The sequence below is a fragment of the Cannabis sativa genome, chromosome 2, assembly GCF_029168945.1.
Source record: "Cannabis sativa cultivar Pink pepper isolate KNU-18-1 chromosome 2, ASM2916894v1, whole genome shotgun sequence".
In the NCBI taxonomy this organism is placed as follows: Eukaryota; Viridiplantae; Streptophyta; class Magnoliopsida; order Rosales; family Cannabaceae; genus Cannabis; species Cannabis sativa.
The window spans coordinates 47,619,406-47,638,308 of NC_083602.1; positions in this window are offsets into that span (position 1 = coordinate 47,619,406).

An 18,903-nucleotide genomic window follows, 5' to 3' on the forward strand; every position below is an offset into this window, starting at 1 on the left:
CCGAACCTAGACCGGGACCGAAACCCACACAATAACTAGGACCTAGACCCAGAATCAGGATAGCGACCTGGGAAACAGAACTAGAACCGGGACCTAGTACCCGACCCAGACCCGAACTTGAACGTAGGACCCAACTCGTGACCCGATACCAGAACAGGAACCAGACTGGGACCCGAGATTGGGATCCGGATCTGGACCCAGGGCTTGGACAAAACCCGTAGTCGGTGTCTAGATTTGGGACCCAGCCCTTGACGCGAACCCTGACAAGGACCCAGCCCTTGACCCGAACCCGTACCTTGTGACCCAAACCCACAACCGGACCTGAACCCAGTCCCAAATCCAAAAGTGGACCCGAACCCGTACCTTGTGACCCAAAATTGGAAAAAAAACTAGAAGTTGTCCGGGAGCCTTAGTACCCGACCCAGACCCGAACATGAACCTAGGACCCAGCTCGTGACTCGACACCAGAAATGGAACCAGACTAGGACGCGAGATTGGGATCGGGATCTGGATCTGGACCCAGGGCTTGGATAAAACCCGTAGTCGGTGTCTGGATTTGCCACCCAGCCCTAACTCGAACCTTGACAAGGACCCGAACCCACACCCGGACCTGAACCCAGTCCCAAATAAAAAAGTGGACCCGAACTAGTACCTTGTGACCCAAAATTGGAACCAAAACTCGAAGTTGACCGGGACTGGAACTAGGACTTGGAGTTGGAATCATAACTGAAATGGGACCTAGACCTTGAACCGTAACTGGACCAGGACCCGAATTCCAAATTAGACCTAGACCCAAATTGGGAGCCGAAGCCGGATCCCCACCAAAACTTGGACTCGGGACCCGAACCTGAACCTGAACTCTGATTCAAACATGGAACCAGATTAGGGACATAGAACCAGGGTCGGAACCTAGAACCACACCCCGTCTCGATCCCGATCCAAAACTCTGAAATGGGACCTAGGACTTGAACTAGAACTAGAACGAGACACGTGACAGTGATTGAGATCTTTACTCGGGATTCGGGTAACCGGGCCTGGAACAGACCAGTAGTCGGTGTCTAGACCTAGGACTCTGACTAGGACCAGAAACCTCGACGAAGAACCAAACCAAAACCCAGACCAAGCCCTGTGACCAAAAATTAGGATTTGGACTTGGAATCATAATTGAAATTGGACCTAGATCGAGAACTGTAACTTGACGCCGAACACAGACTCGCACCCGAACATACACAAACCCGGACACAGACTCGCACCCGAACATACACAAACCCGGACACAGACTCGCCGAACAAGGTCCCTAGAACAGGACTAGGACCGTGACGAGGACCCGGACCCAGACCTAGAACCGAACATAGACATAGCCTCAGACCCAAACTGAGACTGGAACTCGGGCCCGGACACGGTCCTGTACCCAGACCAGAACTGAAACCCAGACCTGGACCTAAATCTGGGACCGATCCCAAAAACAGACTTGGACCTAGATAGGGATCCGGATATGAAACTGGACTCAGACCAAGACCCAGACTGGGATCGAAATGCTTAACCTAGATCTTGACCAAGATCCTAACGAAGACCCAAACTTGGCCTGCACTCAGGACCCAAACTTGGACCTCGAAACGAACCTAGACTTAGATCAGGGTCCAGACCTGGACACAAACCCAGACACAGACTCGGACCCAAACTCAAACACCCACACCTAGAATTAGACCGAAAGGTAAACCTGGACCCGGACCCAACTCGAACATAGACCAGGATCAGAACCAAGGACTTACACCCACAACTGAATCCAACCTCTGATCGGGATTGGAACTTGGGACTCGGACCCAACCTAGACCAAGACCCAGGACGCGAACCCACATTCACCCGAACCAGAATCAAGATAGCGACCTGGGAAAAAGAACTAGGACCGGGACCTCGTACCCGACCTAGACCCGAACTTGAACCTAGGACCCAGCTCGTGACCTGACACCAGAAATGGAACCAGACTGGGACCCGAGATTGGGATCCAAATCTGGAACAAGGGCTTGGATAAAACCCGTAGTTGGTGTCTGGATTTGGGACACAGCCCTGGACCCGAACCATGACAAGGACCCGAACCCACACCCAGACCTGAACCTAGTCCCAAACCCAAAAGTGGACCTGAACCCGTATCCTGTGACCCAAAATTGGAACAAAAACAAGAAGTTGACCGGGATTGGAACTAGGTGTTCCACTTGGAATCATAACTGAAATTGGACCTAGATCCATAACCGTAATCAGACCAGGACCCAGACTCCAAATCAGACATAGAATTGAATTGGGAGCCGAACCCGGATCCCAACCCAAACTTGGACTCGGGACCCGAAAACCGAACCTGAACTCAGACCCAAACATGGAACTACATTAGGGACACAGAACTTGGGTTTGGACCTAGAACTACACCCTAGACTCGATCCTGAACCCAAACTCAGAAATGGGACCTGGGACCTGAACCAGACCCAGACCGAGACTCGAGACAATGATCCAGATCTTGACTCAGGATTCGGGTAACGGGGGCCTGGAAAGACCAGTAGTTGGTGTCTAGATCTTGGACTCAAACTAGGACCAAAACCTAGACGAAGAACCAAACCCGAACCCAGACCTAGACTTGCGACCCAAAATTAGAACCTGAACAAGAATCGCCGAACCAGGACCCTAGAACAAGACTAGGACCGTGACCGGGACCATGACCCAGACCTAGAACCGAACCCAAACCTAGCCTCAGACCAAAACTGAGACTGGAACTCTGGCCCGGACACGGTCATGGACCCAGACCGGAACTGAGACCCGGACTTGGACCTAAATCTGGGACCTGATCCCAAACACAGACTTGGACCTAGATAGGGATCCGGATACGAACCTAGACTCGGACCAAGACCCAGACTGGGATCAAAATGCCGAACCTAGATCAGGACCGAGATCCTGACCCAGACCAAAACTTGGACCCGCACTTGGGACCCAAACCTAGACCCAGATCGGGGTCCAGACCTGGACACAAACCCGGACACAGACTCCGACCCGAACTCAAACACCCACACCTAGAATCAGACCCAAAGCTAGACCCGGATCCAGACCCAAACTCGAACCCAAACCAGGATCACAACCAAGGACTTAGACCTACAAATGAATCCAGACTCAGATCGAGATTGGAACTTGGGACTCGGACCCAACCTAGACCCAGACCCAGGACACGAACCCACACCCAGAGCCTGATCTGCACCTAGACTGAAATTCGGACCCGAACCCAAACTCAGACCAGGACTCGAACTCTGACCCGAACTCAAACTCAGAATCGCAAATGGCACTAAAATTAATATAGGACTAGGACCAGGACCAGGACCTCATCCCAAACCCGAGCCCAGATCAAAACCCAAACAGAGACCTAAACCAGAACCTAGACTAGGACTCAACCCCGAAGCTAGACTGGGACCCAAACCCACACAATAACGGGGATCTGGACCCAGAATCAGGATAGGGACCTAGGAAATAGAACTAGGACCGGGACCTAGAACCCGACCCAGACCCGAACATGAACCTAGGACCCAGCTCGTGACTCGGCACCAGAAATGGAACTAGAGTGGGACCCGAGATTGGGATCCAGATCTGGACCCAGTGCTTGGACAGAACCCATAGTCGGTGTCTGGATTTGGGACACAACCCTGGACCCGAACCCTTGCAAGGACCCGAACCTACACCCGGACCTGAACCCAGTCCCAAACCTAAAAGTTGACCCGAATAAGTACCCTATGACCCAAAATTGGAACCAAAACCGGAAGTTGACCGGGACTGGAACTAGGACTTGGACTTGGAATCATAACTGAAATTGGACCTAGATCCATAACCGTAACCGTAACCGGACCCGGACTCCAAATCAGACCTAGACCCGAATTGTAAAGACCGCTTAGCTTAAATTTGGAAATTTGCAGTTAATTAAGATTTAATTATGAAAATTATTTATAGATATTTAAATAATTATTTATGTTGTTATATTTGAATTCAGAATGCTTTTGATGTCATATAGTGAAATTTCATAATTTTGCATTTCGGTGCCCGGCAACATGGAACGCGGTGTATGGCTTAGTAGAATCACAATTTAGTATTTTAGTATATTGGGACGGTTTAGTTAGACATTGGGAATGTCGGGATTAGGCGGGAATTTAGAGTTTTCCAAAAAAATACCCTTAAGTGCTTTTTAACCCTTTTAGTGTGGGAGTGGCAAAATGGTCATTTTGCCCCATTAGTTTTGTTTGCCATTTTTGTGACTTTAGACAAGTTAATTTAATTATCCTATGCTGATATTATGTTTAGTAAAACCCTTTTTAGTCATTATTGCAAAATAAGGAAAAGTTGGAAAATTAAAGAAAAAGTCAAAAATCCCATTTTTTCTCTTAAGCTCTCTCTCTCTTTCGGCAACCTCTAGACCCAGCTAAGCTTCTGAATTTTTTACTGCTTCAAGCTGTGTTTTGTATCCATTTTGAGTTCAATCCAAGCTCCAGGTATAGCTCTTGCTCTCTCTCTTTAGTTTTTTGTAAATTAAGTAAGAAAATGGTTGCATGCTTAGTTTTTGGTGTTGTGCTTGCTGTTAATTGTTGTTGTTGTTTTTAGAAGCTTTGATATATGTTTAATTGAGTTTATTCAAGCTAGTTTTGTTGTTAGTTGGTGGGATTTAACCTTCTGTTAAGCTTTAAACTAAAAACTATGGTTTTTATGTTAAACTGAGAAATTAGTTGCTGTGATTTCTATTTGTGCTTGGGTTTGTTTTCTGGGGTTATATTATGATTATATATGTTGAATTGAGCAGGTTTTGTTAGCTAATTAGTTGGATGAGCAAGCTTTGAGTTTTGAACTCAAGCTTGACTCATCAATGGTGGTTTTTGATTATGAGGGTATAGGGTTGTTTTGATGCTTTGAGTTTGTTCTTTGGGGTATTTAGAATAGGTCTGGAACGTTGCATGAAGTTTGGGGTTGAATTGCATGAGAAATTAATTTTTTTAAGTTTTCTGCACTGAACCGGAATTCCGTTTCAGTATAGCCTGGAGGAACCGGAATTCCGGTTGGTATTCTGGGTTCCACCCAGAACCGGAATTCCGGTTGTAGAACCGGTCAACCGGTTGGGGGAAAATTGGGAACCCTAGTTCTCCCCTTTTTGTGTTGTTTAGGGTATTGCCATGCTTTTTATCGATAGGGAAACTTTTAGTTTCTAGTTTAAGTCCCCGGGAAGTGATTTAGCGTGTCACTTATCAGTGTTGTGATTATTATTGTAACGCCCTGTCCAAAAGGGACGCCACGTGTGTGCACTTTATTTAAAATACCAATAATTATATAAGATGTAATTATACTAAAAGTGTGGGTAATTAAATTTTTGATAGTTAAAACTCAACCTTTAAATTGTTTAACAAAAGATAAGTAACATGATTTATGGGGTCCCCCTGTTTTCAAAATATTTACAAACTGGTTTCAAAGTATTTTTACAACATAAGCTTTATATTTTCCAAAATACAATCAAAATAGAGCATCCTGTAAACTGGGCTGCCTGCGGCTGGTATGTACATTGCTGCTGCGACCATAACTCATGGTTGTTCGACTTTAGCCTTTCCTTTACCTGCACCATAAAGCACCATAAAGCTAGCACTGGAGCGGTAATCAACCTCTGCTTCAGCTCCTGAAAACTAGCTTCGCACTTGTCTGACCAAATAAATCGCTGATTCTTCTTTGTAAGCTCGGTTAGGGCCTTTGAAATTTTAGAGAACCCTTCCACAAACCTACGGTAGTACCCAGCTAAACCCAAGAAGCTTCTGATCTCTGTCACTGTCTTCAGTCTCGGCCAATCACTGACGGATTCGATCTTCCCGGGATCTACCTTGATCCCATCTTTGCTCACAATGTGCCCTAGGAAGGACACCTGAGATAACCAAAATTCACATTTCTTGAACTTTGCATAAAGCTTGTGTTCCCGAAGCCGTTGCAGTACCATTTGAAGATGTAATTCATGCTCCTCTTCTGTTGAGAGTACACGAGGATGTCGTCGATAAACACAATCACACAGATATCGAGGAAATCCTTGAATACTCTATTCATCAAGTCCATGAATGCGGCAGGAGCATTGGTTAGTCCGAACGACATAACCAGGAATTCATAATGTCCATACCTAGTGCGGAAAGCCATCTTCGGAATGTCCTCCTCTCGGATCCTCAACTGATGATAACCCGAACGGAGATCAATCTTAGAAAAGACCGTCTTTCCCTGAAGCTGATCGAACAGATCATCGATCCTAGGTAATGGATATTTATTCTTCACCGTTAGCTTGTTCAATTCCCTGTAGTCGATGCACATCCTCATAGATCCATCTTTCTTCTTGACGAATAAAACCGGGGCTCCCCAGGGTGACACACTGGGCCGAATAAACCCTATGTCAAGCAACCCTTGGAGCTGAATCTTTAACTCCTTAAGTTCAGCTGGAGCCATTCTATATGGGGCTTTGGAAATCGGTTCCACCCCTGGTGCCAAATCTATCACAAAGTCAATCTCCCGTTGAGGTGGTAACCCTGGAAGTTCTTCGGGAAAAACATCTAAAAATTCCCGAACCACCTTAATGTCCTCTGGCCGAATGGTATCTGGCCGAGTGGTGTCCACCACCACGGCCAGAAACCCTTAGCATCTGCCATGCAATAAATCTATAGCTGACATGGCTGAAATCACCGGGATCCGAGATCCCCGAACTGAACCAACAAACACGAATGGTTCTTCACTTTCCGGTTGGAAGATCACCATCTTCCTTTTGCAATCAATGCTCGCCGAATATTTAGATAGGAAATCCATTCCTAAAATAATATCAAACTCTACTAAATTCATCTCTATCAAGTCAGCACTTAACTCTCTACCATCTATCCTGATCGGCATAGACCTAATCCACCTGTTGGAGATAACCAACTCTCCGCCAGGTAATAGGGTTCCAAACCCTGATTCATATCTATCGTACGGTCTATCCAATTTACTAAAGACTCTGGCTGCCACATAAGAATGTGTAGCCCCAGAATCAAACAGCACTGAGTAAAGCGAGTTATTAATGGAAAGCGGACTGTCTGGCGGATGGTGGCATCTGCATCAGCCTGAGTGATGGCGAACACCCTGGCTGGAGTGGGTATCGCCGGAGCTCTCGATGCCTCTGAACGGAGCTGGGGACAGTCCCTCTTGAAGTGTCCGGGCATGCCACAGTGAAAGCATGCCTGACCTTTGCACTCACCCCGATGGTGCCTTTTGCAGCTAGGGCACTCGGGATAGGAGAATCGGGTCTCAGTACCACTGGGACGACTACCTCTATTCTGGTTCCCCCGAAACCTCTTGTTCTGACTCAAGCCACCGGATGCAGTGGGTGCTCTCTTCCTCATATCAATGGCTGAACCACTACTCCCCCTGCTAAAGCCTGATGCAGGAGGGGTAGGAGCCCCGCCACTCGCCGGAGTACTAGCTGACTCCGACATACACCCAACTGCGCCCTCAGCTCGCAGTGCCTTCTCCACCATCTCAGCATAGGTGGTCTTGTCGTCCGTGGTGATCATCAAATCATGTTTGATCCTTGCATTCAACCCATCCAGATACTTCTCTTTCTTGCTGAGGTCGATTGGCACAATTCCCGAGGCTAACCTCGCCAACCGATCGAACTGAGTAGTATACTCAGTCACGCTCATGTTCTCACGCTGGGTCAAGTGAGCGAACTCTTTCCTCTTGGCGCTTCTGACCGCCTCATTATAGTATTTGGCGTTGAAGAGTTCCTGGAACCTTTCCCAGGTCATGGTGGTGACGTCATGAATCTGAGACACCATGTCCCACCAGACCAGAGCGTCCTCCTGGAACTGGAAAGTGGCACACACCACTCTATCATTACCGGTGACACCCATGAAGTTCAGGATCTTGGTAATCACCGTCAGCCACTGTTCGGCCTTCATCACGTCTGGACCTCCCAAGAAAACTGGAGGTGCTTGCTTCCGGAACCGCTCATACAAAGGTTCCAATCTATTGGCCGACACCACTAACTCGGCCTGCGCAGCAGGGGGAGGTGCAACTGGAACTACTGGCACCGGAACTGCAGGAGCACCCTGCTGTCTCAACCTCTGAATCTCGAGGTCTTGCTCTTCTATCCGGACTTGCATCTCAGCAAACCGAACCTCCCAATTCTGGGCTCCCTGATCGGCTGGGGGAGCCTGGGCAGCCTGTGGCGGGTTCTCATCACCCCGACCACGAGCCCTGCCTCGGGGACCTCTACCTCGGCCCCTAACTGGTGGGGGAAACTGAGCTCCCTGTCCTTGATTCGACCCCACTGAGTTGCCCTGACTCCTGGTAGTCCGCCTGGCGTCCATCTAGTTAGAACCGCCTGCGAAACCAAGAGTTGGCACATCAGGTCGTATTCAAGGAGAGCTTACTAATGCCGCTTAATTTGGAAATTAAAAACGAAACATGCACCTATTCTACTATCAGGCTACTAACATGCTTCCTAACAGGCTTTTCTTTTTCATAAATAAATAAATAAACTACTAAAGCAATAAAAGCTTACTGAACCGTGAAACGAGCTAACTGCTGATGATGATTGTACATGTCGTGACGATCTTCGGAAGACAACCTGGCGGCTCTGATACCAAATTGTAACACCCTAACTAACATAGGCCTATTACGTGATTTTTAAACATGCTGTGCAGCTCGTTGCTAATCAACGAGGTTTATGGAAAACGTGATTCATTAAAATTTTTGCTTTTTAATTAAACTTATAAAATATTTATACAAAAGACTCGGGATCCCGATTACAAAATCATTTACAAAAGTTTACTGTTCATACAAAATAATTGCCGCCTAGCGACTAGTTACAAAAATTAGCCTTGCTGTCCCGATGATCGTACGCTCCAGGCCTAACCGCCCCGACATGTACAATCTTCATAAGCTCGTTCACGGTCCATCAGCTTTAGCCTTGCCTTTACCTACACATAAACGTAGAACTGTGAGTCGACAGACTCAGTAATAAAAGCATAATTATATTCATACATAAAACCCGGTCATGATCAGACGCCCATATCCCTGATCATAACCCTAACTGCCGTGTCCAACACGATACTGAGTCCCCCTAACTGCCGTGTCCAACACGGTACTGAGTCCCCCTAACTGCCGTGTCCAACACGGTACTGAGTTCTGAACGTTCATAGGGACGGTACTATTGACAAGTAACGACGATCGGTCGAAGCCGGTCATACTCCGGCTTCTTGGTCATACTCTAGCACATGTACCGACGTGTTACGGTATCCACGATCGGTCGAAGCAGGTCATACTCCGGCTGTTGGTCATACTCCGGCTGTACCAACGGGATACGTCAATAGTACGGAACCACCAACCTAAGTGTCATCCTGATCGGTCGAACCGGTCATACTCCGCCGCTTGGTCATACTCCGGCTGTCACCGACGTGACAGGGTTGGATGGTTTGAAGCCAACATACATAACTAATGTAATCTAACAGGCTTCCTACATGCACGCTAAACATGTAATCTACATATGCATACTGTTATACTAATCTTACCTGGATTCCGAATTCAGGTGTGCCGGTCAACCTGACTGGAACTTAACTGCGCGGCGGATTACAGGCTCCTAAACCATAAAAATCACAACACTATAAGTGACACGCTAAATCACTTCCTGGGGACTTAAACTAGGAACTAAAAGTTTCCATATCGATAAAAAGCATGGCAATACCCAAAAACATAAAATTGAGGAAATCTAAGGTTCCTGAATTTTCCCCAACTGGTAGACCGGTTGCCCAACCGGAATTCCGGTTTTGGGAAATTTCAGAACCCCATCCGGAATTCCGGTTCCTCGCAGGCAGCAACATCAAAAATTCATAACTCAACCAAATCAACTCCAATTCACATGAAACCTTCCAGACCTGTTCTATATATCCCCTAGAACATTTCTAAAGCTTCAAAACCACCCAGATTGCACATAATCAAAAATCACCATTAAAGCTCAAGCTTTGAGTTCTAAACTCAAACTTGAGTAAACCTAGCTAACATGCAATCAAACCAACATAAATCTACTTAAACATGCATAATATAGCCTCTGAAAACAACTAAAAACATCAACAACATCACAAAGAATGATTCAAGACATTTCTTTCAAAAATCATATTTTTGAGCTAAAAATTCCAAACTTGAAACAAAGCAATTAACATGCATTACTAACAGCTTAAATAACTTCAAATTAACATGCTTACATCTCAGAAATTATCAACAAAACACAGCAGCAACAACATAGCCAAAATCAAGCATGCATTAAACTATTTCCATCCAAATTGAACAATTTTTTAAAAAGAGAAGAAGAAGGGCTAACCTAGCTTGAATTGAACCTTAAGGAGAGATGAAATCACAAGTAAAATTTCAAGAAAAGGGTCAGCTCCTTGCTGCTCCAAGAGGGCCGAAAGTGAAGAGGAAAAAGAGAGAGCTTTTCCAAATTTTTTTCTAATTTTTTTCTAAGTGTTGAAAATGTGAAGCTTTGAAGAGTAAAATGAAATAAAAGGGATTCTTTTCAGCCAAAAAACAATTAAAATAAACATTTATTATTCAATTAATAAAATTACTAAAAGACAAAATATCATTGGGGCAAAAAGACCATTTTGCCCCTCCACACTAAAATAACATAAATAACACTAAAGGGGTATTTTTGGGGAATTCTAAATTCCCGGCCATTCCCGACATTCCCAATGTCTAATAAACCGTCCCAAACTACTAACATACTAAGTTGTGATTTCTACTGAGCCAAACACCGAGTTCCAAAATACGAGACATAGGAAATGCAAAAATATGAAAACTACTGAATGACATAGAAATGCATCTCTGAATTCAATAATAACAGTATAATAAATTATTTAAATAGCTATAAATAATTTCATAATTAAACGTGATTAACTGCTAATTTCCAAATTAAACTAAGCGGTCTTTACACAAAGTGTGCCTGTGTGAGCCTATGTGTTTAATTTTATTATAGATGCATATAGGTTGTTGTTGCTAAAATAAATTATCATAGTTCTTGATAGAATTTATTTATACCCATTTAGTTTTTGGGCCTATTCAATTAATAACAGTTGTTCTTATTAAGGTTAAATTCCTCTCTTTTGGGCCTTGTGTGAGAGTTGGGAGCCATAGAAGTGGGTACGACATACTGAACCCAGCCCCCCCTCACATGAACCACCCCAATTGTGAAGGCCCATTTGCCTGATTTGAATGACTGTACTAGGTTAATTACACTAGTTTAACCTAATTAAAATTGATTAGCAACATAATTAATTTCATTTATTTTGAAATTAATTTAGAAAATCATAGTTTAAAGAATTTTATATTCTAAGCTAAACTATATGTATTTTCTTGTATTTAATTAAATATAGAATTATAACCATCTAGATTCTTTCTGAAGCTTAATTTAAATTTTTCATTAAATATTCCTATTTAAGTTGATATTTAGTTATCTACAACTAACCAACTTAAATTTGAATATCTTTTGAATTTAAAATTTCAAAATTAAGTTGAGGAATTTTAGGCATTGGTTATTAAGATTCTTTAGATATTTTTAAGTTAATATCTTTTCGAATATTAACTTAAAATGGAATATTTTAGATATATTTTAGGTTAATATCTTTTCGAATATTAACTTAAAATGGAATATCTTCAAATTAAGTGGTTATAACTTAATTTTAAATTTAATTAAATCTAATTTGAAAGATATTTAAGTTGATTTTTTAGATTCTTCTAAAACAACTTAAAAAAGATATTTTCAAATTTGTTCCATTTATTATTCGAATTTATTTTTCAAAATTAATTAATAATTGGAAATTAATTAAAGTTGTTTTTTATTTAAACCAAATTTGATTTGTAATTTTTCATTATTATATTATGGAACTTGTTCGATATTTATTTAAATTTATTTTTCAAATTTAAATAATAATTGAAAATTAATTAAAGTTGATTTTTTTTTTATTTAAACAACCTTTAGTTCGTAACTTTTCATTATTATAATATCTAATTAAAATGATTATACAGAATACATATAATATTTTTAAATAATGAGCTTTTAATCAAAAGACATTCGATCTCCATTGTGGGTTTTACACCGCGTTTGTTTTAGTGAGTAATCCTCCCTAATGGAGGAACGTTCATTAGCAATTTCGCACCGTTTAACCTCGCATGATAAGTAGTTTGTAAGTGTTTTGTATGGTATAGATCACCCTAATGGTGGCGACCATACTTGACTTGCAAGTTATGAAACAATGGTGGAAGCTCATAAGATAGAATTGCCTTGACTCTCGCCTAAACGGGACAACGCTGAAATCCAATCTTGACCGAATAAAAGGTTGCTAGAATGGTTATCATTTTAGATGAGCTGACAACTCTATTCAATGGATGATGCTTTGACTCTCGCCTAAATGGGACACTGTATCATTTTGTTGAAATACCTTGGAAAATAAACTATGTTAGATTTAGTATTTCTATAACATATGTCATTACTTGTTATTTTCTAAATTGTGTATGAATTTATGAGCCAAAACCTTACTTCTGTTTTATTGATGTGTTGTAGTGTCATTATGAATAACCCTCACCCCGATCCTCTACTAGTTACTATCTTAGCAAAAGAACTCTAAAGTGTGAAAATGCATCCTGGTAGTTGCATTAACTCGCACCTGTTGATGATGAATCTGAAGTTCCAAAAGGCAAATCTACTAGGAATTGATTTATCAAGAGAACAATGGGTCCAACTTATCCTTAATAGTCTTCCTCCAGAGTATAATGAATTTGTTATCTCTTACATGATCAACAATTCTAACTCCTCCGACATGGATAAGCTCGAAGCAGAATTACGAGCCCATGAATGGAACTTGATTGCAATGGGTCCCCCTGGGTTTGCAATCAATAATCGAAGGAAAAGGACTAGGTATGAAGGATCTAGCAAAACTGCTTCTTCAAGTACAATTATCAGACATAATCTTCTACGTTCGAATTGTAATGAAAAGGGTCATCATGAAGAACGATGTCCCAGGCTTCTAAACAATTCAAACGAAGGTAATGCTTTTTTCATTGAATCATGTGTTTTAGAGAACGACAAATCCATCTGGATTGTTGATTCTGGGTCTACTAACCATGTATGTGCTTCACTGCAGTTGCTTGAAACTTGGGAAAATCTGCTTCTAGGAGAGTCAAAGCTTAATGTTGGCAATGGCGAATTAGTATCTGTCAAAGCTAGAGGAAAAGCCCGCATCAAGTTTCAACAATGATTTTTAATTTTAGAATATGTTTTATTTATTCCAAACTTTAGTAGAAACTTGATTAGTGTCTCATGTTTGCAAACACGATCTTATATATTGAATTTTTCGAGTACAAATTGTTCAATTTCTCGTAATGGATTTCAAATATGTGTTTCTATAATGGAACAAGGGCTTTATGTTTTAAGACCGAGTACTCAAATCTCACCAAATAGTGAACTTTTCAGTGTAGCTAGACCTAGAAACCTAAAAAGAAAAGAGATTGATAATGATGATCAAACTTATCTATGGCATTTACGTTTAGGTCATATAGGCTTTGATAGATTCAATAGGCTCACCAAAGATGGTCCATTGAAAAATGTCGTCTTAGGTGAACTGCGAGTATGCGAGTCCTGCCTAGAAGGAAAAATGACTAAACGTTCTTTCTCTGCAAAGGGAGAGCGTGCCAAAATCCATCTAGTGTTAGTGCATTCCGATGTCTGCGGACCTTTGAATGTCAAAGCCCGAGGTGGTTATGAGTATTTTTTCACTTTCATTGACGATTTCTCTAGATATAGTTTTCTTTACCTAATGCAATAGAAATCTGAAACGTTTGAAAAGTTTCAGGAGTTTCACGCTTTGGCCCAAAACCAATTAGGTAAATCATTAAAGATCTTGCGAACTGATAGGGGTGGAGAATATATGGATATGCAGTTCAAAGATCATTTAATTGAACTTGGAATTGAATCCCAATACACTGCCCCAGCCACTCCACAACAAAATGGAGTTGCAGAAAGAAGAAATCGCACTCTTTTGGAAATGGTTAGGTCTATGCTGAGTTATTCAACTCTGTCTACGTCCTTCTGGGGATATGCTCTACAGATGGCAAATGACATTCTAAATGTTGTTCCATCTAAAGCAGTCCCTAAGACACCCGTTGAACTTTGGAATGGTCGAACACCTAGTTTACGCCATTACAGAATTTGGGGGTGCCCTGCTCATGTCTTAAGAAAGAAAGAAGGCAAACTTGAATCACGTACCGAAGTATGCATGTTTGTCGGAAATTCTAAAGAGACTAGGGGTGGACTATTTTATAGTCACAAGGATAACAAAGTGTTTGTTTCTACAAATGCTACTTTCCTTGAAGAGAACTATATTAAAGACTACAAACCGAAAAGTAAAGTTGTTCTACAGGAATTGCTATCAGATATAAGTCCTTCCAATGTTCCGTCTTCTTCCACTCGTGAAGAAGACAATCCCACTCCCTCAGTTGAACAAACTGAGAAATCTACTACTAAAGTTTCTGTTCAGAAGACAACCGTACCTCGTCGTAGTGGGAGGGTTTCAACAAAACCTGCTCGTTATGGCTTGGATGGTGAAATCAATATGGTCGTAGGTGACGGTATTGATGACGATCCATTAACCTATAAACAGGCAATGGCTAGTCCGCAACGGAAACGATGGTCAGCCGGCATGGATTCAGAAATGGATTCCATGACAAAGAACAAAGTCTGGGAATATGTAGATGCACCTGACAACTATCATCTGATAGGATGCAAGTGGGTTTACAAGAAGAAAAGAGGAGCTGGAGGCGAAGTCGAAACTTTTAAAGCTAGACTTGTAGCCAAGGGTTATACCCAAAGAGAAGGTGTGGACTATGAGGAAACTTTTAGTCCTGTTGCCATGCTCAAATCCATCCGAATTCTTCTCTCCATAGCTGCTGCTTTCGATTATGAAATCTGGCAGATGGATGTCAAGACTGCCTTCCTTAATGGGGTACTTGAAGAAACCATCTATATGGAGCAACCAGAAGGTTATGTTCTTCACAGGCGGGGAAAAGAAAGTTTGCAAGTTAAACAGGTCTATCTATGGACTAAAGCAAGCTTCTCGCTCATGGAACAAGAGGTTTGATGAAATCATCAAGACCTACGGCTTTCTTCAGAATGAAGATGAACCTTGTGTTTACCAACTCAAGGAAGACCAAATAGTAGTATTCCTGGTCCTTTATGTTGATGACATTTTGATCATTGGAAACAATGTCAAGAAAATGACTCACATCAAGGAATGGCTCAACACTCAATTCGATATGAAAGATTTGGGTGAAGCAGCCTATGTTCTTGGTATTCAGATTATCAGAAACCGGAAGAACAGATCTCTTGCTCTCTCTCAAACAACCTACATAGACAAAGTCTTAGAGAGATTCTCCATGAACAACACCAATGGGGCAAACATGCCTTCTAGATATGGTATTCGTCTATCTAAGGAACAGTCACCGACTGATCCTCAAGAGATAGAGGACATGGCGAAAATTCCCTATGCCTCTGCAGTTGGAAGTCTAATGTATGCAATGTTATGCACTAGACCTGACATCTGTTATGCTGTTGGAATCGTGAGCAGGTATCAGTCTAATCCAGGACAAGAACATTGGAATGCAGTTAAGTATATTCTGAAATACTTAAAGAGTACAAGGAATCTTGTGTTAGTCTACAAGGGTGGTGCTTTAAATCCCATAGGCTACACTGATTCAGATTTCCAGGCAAGTCTTGAAGACAGGAAATCTACATCTGGGATGGTGTTTAATCTTGGGAGTGGAGCAGTGGTTTGGAGAAGTTCTAAACAAACCGCGATATCGGACTCAACTATGGAAGCTGAATACATAGCAGCAGCCGAAGCTGCTAAAGAACTTGTCTGGCTAAGAAAGTTCTTCACCAGCATAGGAGTTGTTCCTGGAATGGAAAAGCCTCTGGTACTACTCTGTGATAACAATGGAGCAATAGCAAACAGTAAAGAACCTCGAAGCCACAAGAGAAGCAAACACATTGAAAGGAAGTATCACATTATCAGAGAATACGTGGCAAGAGGGGATGTACTAGTTGAGAAAGTTGACACAGAGGACAACCTAGCTGATCCATTTCCCAAAGTCTTGGCCGTGACAGCCTTTGAAAAGCACCGTCAGAATTTAGGATTAATTGATATGTACTAATTAGTTTTATATTAGTGCAAGTGGAAGTTTGTTAGGTTTTATGACCTAAATAAAACTCCATTTCAATGTAATCTATTTTATTCAACATCAATAAAGAAACAGAAGTATTTTTCATTCATTTGTGTATGTTTTGGTTCACTTTATCAATTGCTTGTCTATTTGATTTATAAATTCATCTTAAACCCTTTTCACATACTTGATCATGTTTATTGTGCTGTCATCACATTGGAAAGTAAACATGACTATGTGAATAAAGTTTCCTAGATTTATCAGACACAGGGTTTTACTGATATGATAATCTACAACAAGAGTTTACTTGTATTTGGAGAAATACTATGTTCTTTCCAGAACATTGGTTAAAGTAAAGCTCAGGTTGGATGCATGGAGTATGCATCGGAAGGGACCGATATTGAACTTTGACTTAGATTTAATTAAACTTACCGTAAAATCTATTCAAGTCAATATCGCCAAGTTGATCCTAGATCAAATGATCTTAATCTTGTTATGATTAGGCTCAATCTTGAAAGGGTATTCGTGTTCCTTGAATTGTTAGTTAAGCCTACTTTTAGGTCAGGGTGATACGTACTTTTTGGGAACACGGTAGTGCAATTGAGTGGGAGCGCTAGCATAAACATGGAATCTATAGCTTCTATCTGACGAATAGTAAGCAAAGGATGATCTCCTTCGAGCTTAACCAAACGAAAATAAATGGTGGAGATCTCATTTCACATAAGCTGAAATATCATTTATACGGGGTCAAGTGTTTTAAGGATAAAATACATAGTAGGGTGTTACGGTAATCTAATCCTTTTACTGTGTAGATCATTCATATAGAGGATCATTGATCAAATTAGGATTATAACAATGTATAACTAATGATGTGTCTATATGGTGGAACATATAGAGCATTCTATATACTGAGAGTGCAATTCTAAGTTCTATGCGTGGATTCAACGAAGAATTAATAAGTTAGTGAATTTTAGTGCTAAATTCTTGATCTACTTATTGGAAGCTCGGTTATATAGACCCATGGTCCACCCACTAGTTGAGATAATATTGTTTGTAAGACTCATGTAATTGGTTTTGATTAATCAACTATAATTCACAAATTAGACTATGTCTATTTGTGAAATTTTCACTAAGTAAGGGCGAAATTGTAAAGAAAGAGTTAATAGGGGCATATTTGTTAATTATGATACTTTGTATGGTTCAATTAATAAATATGATAAATGACAATATTATTTAATAATTATTTATAATTATTAAATAGTTAGAATTGGCATTTAAATGGTTGAATTAGGAAATTGACATTTTTGAGATAATCAGATACAAAAGGTGTTAAAATTGCAAAATTGCAAAAAGCAAGGCCCAATCCACTAAGCCATGGCCGGCCACCTTTGTAGGCTTTTTAAGTTGATATTTTCATTATTTTAATGCCAAATAATTCAAACCTAACCCTAGTGGGATGCTATAAATAGATAGTGAAGGCTTCAGGAAAATAACACTTCACATCAGAAAAACCTGAGCCTCCTATCTCTCTTCTCTAGCCGCCACTCTCTCTCTCTCTCTTCTTCCTTCATATTTCGAACCTATCTTAGTGATTAGAGTAGTGCCCACACACAGCAAGCAATACCTCAATCATAGTGAGGAAGATCGTGAAGAAAGATCATCAACAAAGGAGATTCAGCATCAAGGATTCAGAGAAAGAGATCCAGGTTCAGATCTTGATAATACTCTGCTACAGAAAGGATTCAAGGGTTAGAGATCTGAACGGAAGGAGTCATTTAATTCCGCTGCACCCAATGTAAGGTTTCTTAAACTTTATATGTGTTTAATTTATCGTTTTAGAAAGTTCTTATTTAGGATGTTAATAAACATACTTGTGAGTAGATCTAAGATCCTGGTAAAATAATTTCCAACAATTGCAACTTAGTTAAGATATTACAAACTTACCGTTATATCTTTCCAAGTCAATATCAGTAGTTGATCTTAAGATTAAAAGAATTTAAATCTTGATATGCTTAGGCTCAACTCAGGAGTACTATTCATGTTCTTTGATTTATTAGTTAAGCCTACTTTTGGGTCAGGGTGATACGTATATTTTGGGAACATGATAGTATGATTGAGTGGGAGTGCTGAACATAAATATGGAATCTATAGCTTCTACTGGTGTATAGAAGTCAAGTGATGATTTCCTTCGAGCTTAGCAAATAGAAGTGAATGGATGAGCTCTTGTTTAAGTGACTAATTCTTAGATCACTAAACACCATTTACAGGTAGCTAAGTGTTTTAAGGGGCAAAATACATTGAGGGGTGAGAACGGTAAAATTATCCCATCTCGATGTAGATCATCTATATAGAGGATCTTTGATGACAATAACATTATAACAATGGTTAAATGAGATAGCATATCTATATCGTGGAACATATAATATGCTCTATATAAGTCTGAGAGTGCAATTCTAAGTTCTAAGAGTGGATTCAACGAAGAATTAATAAGTAGGAATTTACTTGGTAAATTTTGTTCACTTATTGGAAGCTCAGCATATAGATCCATGGTCCCCATTCTAGTTGAGAATATTCTGCTTGTAAGACTCATTAATTGATTCGTGATTGATCAATTATAATTCTAAAGTT